Source organism: Emydura macquarii, unplaced genomic scaffold (genome assembly GCF_026122565.2).
Source record: "Emydura macquarii macquarii isolate MOO-44397 ecotype Brisbane River unplaced genomic scaffold, CSIRO-AGI_Emac_v2 contig_2369, whole genome shotgun sequence".
Classification (NCBI taxonomy): domain Eukaryota; kingdom Metazoa; phylum Chordata; order Testudines; family Chelidae; genus Emydura; species Emydura macquarii.
Window position 1 is genome coordinate 3,758,901 of NW_027132506.1, and position 11,853 is coordinate 3,770,753.

General features: G+C 47.3%; 1 protein-coding gene across 1 annotated transcript in view; it reads right to left on the reverse strand.

Annotated features, from left to right (window-relative positions):
- The window catches only part of CAMKV (CaM kinase like vesicle associated), a 42,004-nt gene that overhangs the window by 12,237 nt on the left and 17,914 nt on the right, over positions 1–11,853 (reverse strand). The gene's annotated exons all lie outside the window — the stretch shown is intronic.

Genomic DNA, 11,853 nt, shown 5'->3' on the forward strand with positions numbered 1-11,853 from the left:
GCTGTGCTTAATTTGCATTTAACCAGTAAACAGAGTCATTAAGCAGGAAGGGAAAACAAAGGAAGTTCAAACAGGTGAAAAATCCTGCAAGGAACATCCTCCCACATAGACCCTTTGGCTCCTTTTTCTCAGCTGGAGAATGTTTTTCAAGAGGGGGACTGAAACTATAAAAAGGAGGGACAAACACCCCAAGGGACCCCTCTGTATCTCCCTGCCCATTGCACTCACTGCACCTGAAGTAACAAAGGAAGCAGGCGTTGGACTCTGTGGGAGGGGTCCTGACCTGAGAGTTTGGTCATTAATCTGCTGGAGCATGTGGTGAGAAACTTTGCTTGAATCTAATATAGTTTGTTAAGTTAGGCATTAGCCAATGTCTTATCTTTATTCTTCTTGTAACCATTTCTGACTTTTATGCCTCATTACTTCTACCCATATAAAATCTCCCTCTTTGTAGTTAATAAACTTGGTTTTATTATTCTGTCTAATCTGGTGTGTTTCAGTTGAAATGTCTGAATAACAATTTGAGATAATAAAATGGCATATCATTCCATTAAAGGAATAACAGACTTAAAGTATTTGTGCTGTCCAGAGAGGGCTGGGCAGGACAGGACATACATTTATGGGGGGGAATTCAGGACTGGGGGTGTATTGGGATCACCCTGCAGTATAAACACAGCAGGTGAGAGCCAGAGCGTAACCCAGACGTGGCTGGCAGGCTGCAGTTATACACAGACACTCAGGGATGGCTTGCAGGCTGGAAGGCTATGCAGCCTTCTACTTGCAGGTGGGAGCTATTTCAGCAAGTCATTGTAAGGCACCGAAGGGTGCAGGGCAGGAGTGACACAGTCCCCCCATTGATCTGGACTGTACTGAGGTATGTCACTCCCCCCCCTCCCCCAAGATACTTGATGTATCACAGATCCAGACAGGACAAGAAAGCAGCAGCAATGCATTCATCTTCTCTGCAAAGGTCAAATCCTAGAAAGGTGCCTCAGGTCAGCCAAGGTCAGTCAACATCTAACAATAGAAACCAAAGCCAAAGCTCACATGGGTTTTATGCTCATTTACAGACCAAAGATGAAAGGCTCCATGAAGAAGCTCACTGACCCTGGGTTGGCAAAGGTGGCTAAATACCCCAGACTTGTCATCCTGGGAGGTTTCAACATTCACGTTGACAAGGCTGCTAACTCAAAAGCCCCAAACTCCTGTCCTCATCTTGGATGCAACCCACACAGCTGAGCACCCCCTGGACCTGCTCTTTGGTCTAGATGTCAATATTTTATCACTAGGAGGGCGGTGAAGCACTGGAATGGGTTACCTAGGGAGGTGGTGGACTCTCCATCCATAGAGGTTTTTAAGGCCTGGCTTGACAAAGCCCTGGCTGGGAAGATTTAGTCGGGGCTGGCCCTGCTTTGAGCAGGGAGTGGGACTAGATGACCTCCTGCGGTCCCTGCCAACCCTCATCTTCTGATTCTATGTTTAAGGACATCACAACCCAGCCACTGCCTTGGACAGACATCACCTCACTGAAGCAGTGAACAGAGCTCTTCCAGCTCCCAGCACCAGAAAGACCCATGATCCTGATTCATCCCCCAAGACTCATGGATTCTCCAAATGCAGCAGGACTCCACAGGACAAGGAGTTGAGGACCCAGTGAATCATTATCATTCTACACTTGCCTTGGCCATTGACCTTCTGGCCCCCAAATGTCCCCCTGGTGCCCCATTACCCACACCGATTTCCTAGGGTTTGACACTCCGCACCGGATGAAGAGAGAGCAGCAGAAACGTGAACGCTGATGGCAGAAAACAAAGGCTGCTACAGGCAGGATGAAACGTAACCAATTCCTCCAAGCCTATGTTCAGGCTTTATTAAGCAACAGGAGAACCTTCCCATCAGCCTGCATTGAAACTGCCAGACAGATCCTGTCCCACGGAGTTACCCAGGCAGTAGATAGCTTCATCAATCCTGAGTGCCCACACCTTCGTCAGAGCCAAGTCCAAGCGCTGGGAAGAACTATCATCCCACTGCGCTGAAAAAACCATGCACATTCGGGGAGGCTTCTTGAACGGCCTAGATCTGCTCCGTCTACACCGGCCAGCTAACAGCCCACATGCATTCCCGGAGCTCAATGCAGTCACGACTGAAGCAGTACTGGATGTTGTCAGTTGTTGGCTCTGCGTTCTCCCAATACATGTGCTGTCCCAGCTCTGCGCAGGTAACCAAGACACCAAACCACGACTGGATTGTCCAATAAGATCAGAGATTTGTTTCAGTAATGAAGGCACCAGGCCAGGTTTATTGCCAACGGCGCATGGTAAAAAACGCCCTATACGTGCTACAAGTACACTTACTACATGTGTGCCTGTGATAACGGATCGGCTCAGTAAATGGCGGGACTTTCCGTTCCTCACTCAGCCAGACAAAGACACTCCCTTCGAGACCCTCTCTCATACACTGATACAAACAAGTTGCGTATTGCCCCTCTGACGTGTGTAGTTGCCGCCCCCTGAGGTGGTAAGACTCCACCCTTTACCTCGTACAGGACGGTTTGATCAAAACATCTCTATCCATGACATTGTCATCCTGAGGGGTCAGTGAGCCTTCGTTATCCTTGGGGTATTGGGATGTTCTGTTTCCTTTCTGGAGTGTGCTTACGTGAGTACTCTGTGCCTCGTGCTTCTTGAGCAATGTGTGTTTGCAACACCAGCTCGGCTCTTGCCAGTTCCTGTGGGCCTGCCAGCATTCACAGCCTGACTTCTGCTGACTTCGATTTATAACAGCAGGGCTTGACTCTTACTTTAGATCAGGCCTCAGACCTGGCCTGTTAGGCTAGGCCTCACGTCTTAGGCTCTCACTTTCTACTCCACCGGACACCCTAAAGGAGACTGGACTCACAACCTGTGCCTCTGACTCACCCCTTTCCTGCCTTGAGCAACAGGCGCTGCTCCTGACAGGAATAGCCAACACCACCGTCAGAGGAGGAATCTTCCGTCCCTCCTTCAGACCTGCAGTATTGCTACCGGGACTCAAGAAACCCACTCTGAATGCTTCAGATCTAGCCAGCTGCCACCAGGCATCACACCGTCTGTTCTTGAGCCAGCTCACAGAGAAGCACTAAGAAGGTCCACTATAGCCTGACTGCATTTAAGCTCCTAGCCTAGATCTAGCACAATCAGGGTTTGGGAGAGAAACGACATCAATGGCACAGATGACTGATCTCCTGGTGTCGATGAACGGCAGCTACACATCCATTCTCACCGCCCTGGACACCTCTCTGCACCACCTGACACGGCCAACCACGAGATAACGCTATCCTCTCTAAAGGAGGGAGCAGGTGTCCAGGGGAATTGTGCTGGAATGGCTGAAGTCCATCCTGGAGTGGTGCACCATGCGGCAGACAGAGGCGTTTCAGAGGGCTTAGCGGTGGACTCTGGGATAAGAAGGTCAATAGATGTTGCTGGCGACTCCATATTAAGAAGACTAGGTAGAGAATTCAGCAAAGGGCCAAGGACAAGAGTACAGTGTAGGAGAGTAAAGAGTTAAACCTGGACAAGTGGTCAGGCCTAAGCTACAGGGAACGGGGTCAAGGCAAGGGCAAACCTTGTTTCTGTTAATTGGTGTGAATTCTAGTTAAAGTCTGTTATCTTTTTCTTTTTCTCCCTTCCTGGCCATCTGTGCTGGGAATGAGGTTAATAAAATATCTATCGCTATTTCTGTGCAAGGCCTTTTGGTGGGAAGAAAGCATTATCTTCCTTCTCCCCTGGCATGCCTTTACTTCAAAGAATGTTAGTGTAAAATGTATAGGTTTTAAGGTGATGCGCCTGACCTCTGTATGGTAATCCTGTAAACAACAAACAGGGGGCGGGTATAATTATATTCATTATGTAGTTGTTAATATTCATTTTATAGGTGTCAATGTAACCAAATAAGGGTCTATGGGGAATTGCAGGAAATGTATACATTTACATACTGTTATGGATAAAAAAATTGTAAAGTAACGGGCTGCGTAATGGCACCATCACTTCTGGAGCCAGGGACGTCGCCGGCCGGGATGGCTACGTCCCTGTCAGGGGAATGATGGCTCCCGTGGGCTGCTTCTCATCCTCCTCTGCTTTTTGGAAACACTTAGGCCAGGGGAGCTGGTTCCCAAGTGAGTTCGCTGACAGTGTCCCGGATCCTCATGTGAACACGTTCCCAAGAGCTCCTGATGGAAGGGACTGGCAGGCATCTTGGGAGAGCTGCGTAGGCTTGAGAAGTCTCCAGTCAGGGAGTGGACGCAACCTCCCGTGACACTGGTAACATAGCACAACTGACGGCCACTTGATACAGCCGCCACCGGACGTCACTGATGAGCCGTCTCGCTGCAGTAGTCACCAGCAGCAACCACACCGCTAACACCAACGTCACTGCCATGGCCAGGCATGAGCACACAGTTACCGATCTCGCCCTGGCTCTGGCACCGACATCACCATGGCCCTGCTGCTGCTCCCTGCCTTGAGGTCAGTGGCCTCGCTACCCCCCTTTGCCCACTGCACGGGCTCCCACATTAGGGTGCCCCTCTGCTGCTCCATGCCCTGGATCACACCGCCTGGTGGGAGAGCAGAGTATTGTGTCTTTTACACTTCACACAAAAACTAACACAACGGACCCACGTGGGCACAGTGGGGTCCGAATCACCATGTTTATCAGCTACCCATGATGTGCCAGGCCTAGCTACATGTTCACACTGCAGCTCTGGCAGGGGTCGGCTGGGCTCTGAAACACAGAAGACAGTGAGGTCTACTGCCGGGCTTGGCAGCTATATAAAGGGACACCACGGTATTATCACCCCATTCCTATACTCTGTAAACTCCTCCCCCTTCAAGCTAAAAGGACATAACATAGTTAGTAAGGCGCGACTATCAAAGCTGCTATCATTCCATGCTGTGAGTTCAGTCTGAGTGGAGGAGGATGACTTCTCTCTGGCTAACGGCTCACAGGCAGCATCTAGAATAGCAGCTGCAGTTCTCGTGTAGCTGTCTCAGCCACATCTGCCTGCTCCGTAGAGCCAGTGTCCCGTGCAGGCTCACAGGCGCTATCTCAAGTCACTGTGTGGGACTGTATCGTAGGCGCCGTATTTCCAATAGGCGTCACGGCATGGGTGTAAAACATCCTGCTGAACTTGTGCTCAAAAGCTGATTTCCATGTCTTCTCCTTGACATGCCTGGTGCCACTTTTACCTGTGACACAATTACTCCAGGTTTCTGTGACATCCTGTAACCCATGTTCACTACTTTTATATGGTTATAAAATCATAGACGTGTAGGACTGGAAGGGACCTCGCAGGGTCATCTAACCTGCTCTTAAAAACTCCAATGACTCCACAACCTCCCTTGGTAATTTATTCCAGTGTTTAATTACCCTGACAGGAAGTTTTTCTTAATGTACAATCTAAACCGCCCTTGCTGCAATGTACGCCCATTGCTTTTTGTCCTATCCTCAGAGGTTAAAGAGAACAATCTTTCTCCCTCCTCCTCGTAATGACATTTTATGTGCTTGAAAACTGTTATGTCCCGGCTTACAGTCTTTTCTTCTCCAGATTAAACAAACCCAGTTTTTTTTCAATCTTCTCTCATAGCTCATGTTTTCTAGAACTTTAATCATTTTTGTTGCTCTTCTCTGGACTTTCTCCAATTTTTCCTGAAATGTGGCATCCAGAACAAGACACAAAACTCCAGCTGAGGCCTAATCAGCGCCGAGTAGAGCAGAAGAATTACTTTTTGTGCTTACAACACTCCTGCTAACACATCCCAGACTGATGTTTGCTTTTTTTTGTAACAGCGTTACACTGTTGATTCATATTTAGCTTGTGATCCACTAAGACACCCAGATCCTTTTCCGCAGTACTCCTTCCTAGGCAGTCATTTCCCATTTTGTATGTGTGCAATTGATTATTTCTTCCTAAGTGGAGTACTTTGCATTTGTCCTTGTTCAATTTCATCCTATTTACTTCAGACCATTTCTCCAGTTTGTCTAGATCATTTTGAATTTTAATCCTATCCTCCAAAGCACTTGCAACCTCTCCCAGCTTGGTATCATCTGCAAACTTTGTACCCCATAGAGTGTACTCTCTATGCCATTATCTAAATCACTGATGAAGATATTAAACAGAACCGGACCCAGAACTGATCCCTGCAAGACCCCACTTGATATACCCTTCCAGCTTGACTGTGAACCACTAATAACTACTCTCTGGGTAGGGTTTTTCAACCAGTTATGCACCTATCTTATAGTAGCTCCACCTAGGTTGTATTTCCCTACTTTGTTTAGGAGAAGGTCATGCGAGACAGTATCAAAAGCATTACTGAAGTCAAGATATACCACATCTACTGCTTCCCCCCCATCCACAAGGCTTGTTACCCTATCAAAGAAAGCTATTAGGTTGGTTTGACATGATTTGTTCTTGACTAATCCATGCTGACTGTTACTTATCACCTTATCTTCTAGGTGTTTGCAAATTGATTGCTTAATGATTTGCTCCATTATCTTTCCAGGTACTGAAATTAAGCTGACTGGTCTGTAATTCCCTGGGTGTCCTCATTCCCCTTGTTATAGATTGGCACTATATTTGCCCTTTTCCAGTCCTCTGGAATCTCTCCCATCTTCCATGACTTTTTGAAGATAATTGCTAGCGGCTCAGATATATCCTCTTATCTCCAAAGTTATGGTATACTAAGTACGCCTTATGAAGTATCATTTGAAAACTCATAATCTGCTGAATATTATTATTCTGTTGAAATGCGTGTTACAACACTGCATGTAAAATTATGAGATTTTGCTATATGAAATACTTTGTAGTTCTGGGTAATGCCCACAAACTAATTTATCAGGAACAAAGACACGCTAGTACGTCAGCAAAATGCTAACAAGCCATTATCTGCTTATTCGAACATTCACTGGCAGAGGGGGAGTTGTAAACAAGAAATTTTCAATTCAGCTGAGTTTGGAGCTCATGTACACAAGGGAACTGCCTTCCCCATGACCCAGCAAGTATTTTTCCAGCACAAACTGTTGTAGTATGAGAACCAGGGGAAAATGTGCCTAGCCACCTCTTCTCTACAGTTGCTTGAAAGAGAAAAGAAACATCACTGAACTGGGGGAGTGGTCCTGGCCTGGAGGTTTTCCAGCCAGTACAGACTGCTGTAAGCTACTGGTGAGAGAAACCTTTTTTGCTTTTAAACCTATTAGTCTTGGTAAAGTTTAGGGATTCGCTTGAGGTTTTATCCTTTTATTTCTTTTGTAACCAATTCTGACTTTTATGCCTTATCACATATAATCAGTTAAAAATGTATCTCTCTCTAGTTACTAAACTGTTTCATTGTTTTATCTCTAAGCCGGTGTATTTGATTGAAGTGTTTGGGAAACCTCTATTTGAGATAACCAAGGCTGGTGCATAATCACTACCAATGTTGGAATGACAGACTATTTATGAGCTTACACTGTCCAGGAGGATACTGAGAAGTGCAGAATGCACATTTCTGGGGAACAAGGCTGGGACTGGGGATATGCGAGTGTCACCCTACATGTAATTCATGGATGGCAGGGCATGGCATTCATGTACTCAGCTGGGAGTGACTTTGCACGCTGGTGGCGGTGAGTAAGCAGAGGCTGGAGGGGCTGCTCTTCACCAGCAAAGCTGTGTAAAAGGCATCCCAGGCTGGAGAGCTAAGGGAACACAGCAGTCCAGGCTGCACTCTGGGGAATGTCACAGTTTCCACAAATTATCTTAGTCCTCTCTTACTAAGACTTTTTCTCCCACGTGTGTGTCTCAGGTGTGACTATCTGTGGCCACTTGATCACACTGTTTCTTGTGAATGCCTCTATAGATCAGGCTTTAAGGAGTCCAGGTGATACCTTAAATTATGTCCCATAAATATAAATGCTGCTTTCCTACAGACAGATAAAAAATCTGCAGCCTTGTGTTGTAAGCTACCCTTCCCCAGATCATAGCATGGATCACTTGCTGGAACGTCTCGATAAACCTTTCCACTAATCCATTTGTGGCAGGAAGGGAAGGAGCTGACGTGGCACATTCGAAACCATGTTTTTTGACAAACAATTGAAACTCTTTGGATGTGAACTGAGTTTCATTGTGACTCACAATCTGCTCAGGAACTCCCAGCCTTCAACACAAGAGTCTTAACGTTTCCACGATTGTACTGAACTGCAGTAGAACCTCAGAGTTACGAAAACCTTGGGAATGGATTGTTCTTTCAAAAGTTTACAAGTGAACATTAACTTAATACAGATTTTAAACACTACTGTGCAAAAGAAAAATGCCACCTTTCCCTTTATTTTTTTAGTAGTTTACATTTAACACAGCACTGTACTATATTTGCTCTTTTTTTCTCTCTGTGGCTTTTGGTTCCAAATGAGGTGAATGGTTGACTGGTCATTTCATAACTCTGAGGTTCTTCTGTGTTTGAATTCATACAGAATTCTTCAGGCTATTTAGAATGGGGATCTATTGCAATCAGAAACGGATGTCCCACAAATGGTCCAACATGGTCGTTGTGCATCCACAGTCCCAGAGCAGCTGGCCACTTGCAACGTGCTCCATTGCATCCTTGGATTTGCTGACAACCTTGGCACAGTTTTGCCATGTTCTCTATTTCAGTGGCCAGCAATTGTTATCCAACACAGCTCCTGGCCAGAACTTTCATTTTTATAAATCCCCAGATTGCCTAATGTAATTCTTGGAGCATGACCTGAGCTTCACAGGAATAACACTCTGGGGCCACTCATTAGGCAACCATGATACACACGTTTAACTGTTCTTTCTGAACAAAGAAAGGTGGACACAATTGTCCATCCACTCGTTGTAACGTCAGACACTTTAGCCAGCACTGGTTCCTTTTTCGTTTCACATCGGACCTGGCATTTGTCACTGGCAAGGCTTCAATTTGTACCAAATTGAGCAGATCGACTGTCCGGCAGGCACGACAATCCATCTGCATTTGCAGGTTGGTTGGTCCATCATCGTAACAGTGAGCACCCACGATCATTGCCCCTCTCGGTAACCATGCTGCAGCCTTCGCTAGGATTCCTTCCTTTGGGTTAAAAACCAGCAGTTTATGGTCTGTAGCCAAAGTAAATCATATCCCATCGAGGTACAGGTGGAACTTTAACTCCCCAAACTAAGCTCAGACCTTCTCTGTCAACGTGAGCATTGTTCTCTTCTGCCAGCGTCAGAGATCTCGAAGCAACAGGCTTTCAGTGTGAACGTCCATCACCGGGCAACTCACTGCTCTTATTCCCTGTGGGGCGGCGTCACAAGCTGACTGTATGGGCAAAGATGCTCTGGAGTGTGCAAGGATGATAGGACAATAGGAGCTTCTTGGCCTCATCACTGGTTGTGCAGTAGCAATGGCAACACCATTTCTGTCCATTGCGTGACAGTCCATGCTGGGGGTGTAACAGCATCCCTGTTGTAGTAAGAAGTGAGAGCTTAAGGCCTGTAAAACAGGCTAAGGCCTAAATGGAAAAAGCCGAGTGAACAGAAGTATAAGGGGTCACTCAAGTTAACTGAAATTGGCACAGGAAAGTGCTAATACTGCAAGATTGCCAAAATATTACTAAAATATGTAGCAGGTATAGGAGGTACCAAGATACTAACTCTTTAAAATGACACTTTGATGAATAGAAATGACTAAAAGGTGATAAATGGAGTTGTTTTGCCCAAATCAGCCAATTAACGGAAAAAGGTGGTATTAGACTACGTCAAGAGGGTGGCAACTACCTACGTAAAAGGGGACAGAACGAAAGTGTATGTAAGAGTGTATAAAAGAGGGTGTCAGAGGGAACAACGTCATCTGGTCTAGGGGATAACGGAAAGTCCTGCCCTTGGGCCGTGGCCATTGTAACGCCGCCTATACGAAACTGACCCAGAGATGTATAAGTCATTTCTCATTGTGCCGCACGCAATAAACCTGGCCTGGGTGCCTTCATTGCTCAGCTAATCCGTGGTCATGTCGATTCATTCGATCGTGAGAGCCATCTCGGTTTCCTGATCAGAGCTGGGACAGCATCTGCACAGGGACACACGCACGCAGCCTACACTGATAAACACCGGTGACCAACACACCGATTACAACACCTGTGTTTGTTAAGAACCCATGGTAATAACTGCCCGCCCCAGAAAGGGATGTAATTATGACACATTTGGTGGCTGGGGGCCATAAGACACAGACAGATTTGTCAGTGGAACTGTAAGGGTTGTGACTGGGATGTGGGCTTTATGGTCAGAGCCATGGGGGTGGCCAGGCCTGTAGGTTAGAGCAGAGCTGGGCTTGAGTCAAGAATCAGGACCACAGGATGCCTGGGGACGTAGCTGAGAGCAGAGCCAGGGTCCAGAACACAAGAGCCAGCCCTGATGGGTGAGCCGGAGACGTGGCCGAGAGGCGGGGCAGGTGGTCAGAGGCAGGGTTTTCAAATATGGAGCAGGGCAGGAACTGAAGGGGGGGAAGGAACAGGCTGGGCCAGGGCAGGCACAGGGAGCCGGGCCAAATGCAGCTGCAGGCAGGGAAAGCGCTGAGCAGCCGGCGAGCTCTGGCTAGCTCCACCCACCACCAGCTGGGAAGTGCAGTCAACCGGGCAGCCCCCGCCAGGATCAACTGTGTCCAGTGCCTTGCTAGGAGATGGACCCTGTTGATTGGTCCCTGACAGGAACGTCCACACCGTGCAACTGAATCTTGGAAAGGTTCCCATTTCTCCCAGTTTGCCCTAAGCCCTCTCTCAGCCAGCAATGCAAGGACCTTGGGGGGGGGGGGGGGGCCAGGGGGCTCCATAACTAGCACCCATGCCAGGCTACTGTCCCAGTGAGATGCCGTGCCAGCGATGCCCGGACGTACCTGCTCCATGGCTCTCTGCCAAACAGCAGGCGCGGGTGTTCTTGCCAACACCAGCCAGTAATACTGAAGTAAGCCCTTGTGTGTGGTAATTGGGCGAGGTTCTTCTCATCACGCCTTCAACCTCCATTTGTAGGTAGGCTTGGGCAAGGTCAGACTTGAATTAATACTTATCGCCAGCTCATGAAGCAAAGATAGAGGCATCCTTAGAGGTTTTCAAGGCCCGGCTTGACAAAGCCGTGGCTGGGATGATTTAGTTGGGGTTGGTCCTGCTTTGAGTAAGGGTTTGGACCAGATGACCTCCTGGGGTCCCTTCCAACCCTCATCTTCTAGGATTCTACAATTGCGTCTGTTCTAGGCAAGGGATACTGATTGGCATGCAATGACGGCTATTGGTAATCTTGAAATCACCACAGTTCCAGGCTCTCTAGCGGTTGCTCCACTTTACCTTGGATACAATCCCAGAGCCCCCAAAATGCTGAAATCCTGCCTCCACCTTTGGTCACGTCACAAAAGGGACCAAATGAGCATTGCAAAATTCCTTAATTGTTCTCTATCTTCAGGCGTAGTCATTTGCTTTCTGGTGCCATCCTGGGAAACCATCAGCTGCCTTGGTGTGAATCAAAAGCTCAGCTACTTTGTGTTTGGGTTGGGAGTTCGTCATTTGGTTTAAAGCCTTTTGTAACACAGCCAGCAGGTGTTTGAGTATTGCCACGCCAGTCCGGTTGAATCTCTCTTAGCCACTCTCTGTCAAATACTGCAGGACCTTCACACTTCACAACATAAAGCATCTGCTGTTCACAGTTATATGTTACCATCACTGTAATAATGCCAAGGGGAGAGAGGATTTCTCCTTATATTTTTTAGTAACACTAAGATTCTCTGCAGTTTCACCCTTTCACGTGTTCTCTGATAACCATATAGTGAAATTACACACACAGCAGAGGCTCAGTCCAGCTCCATT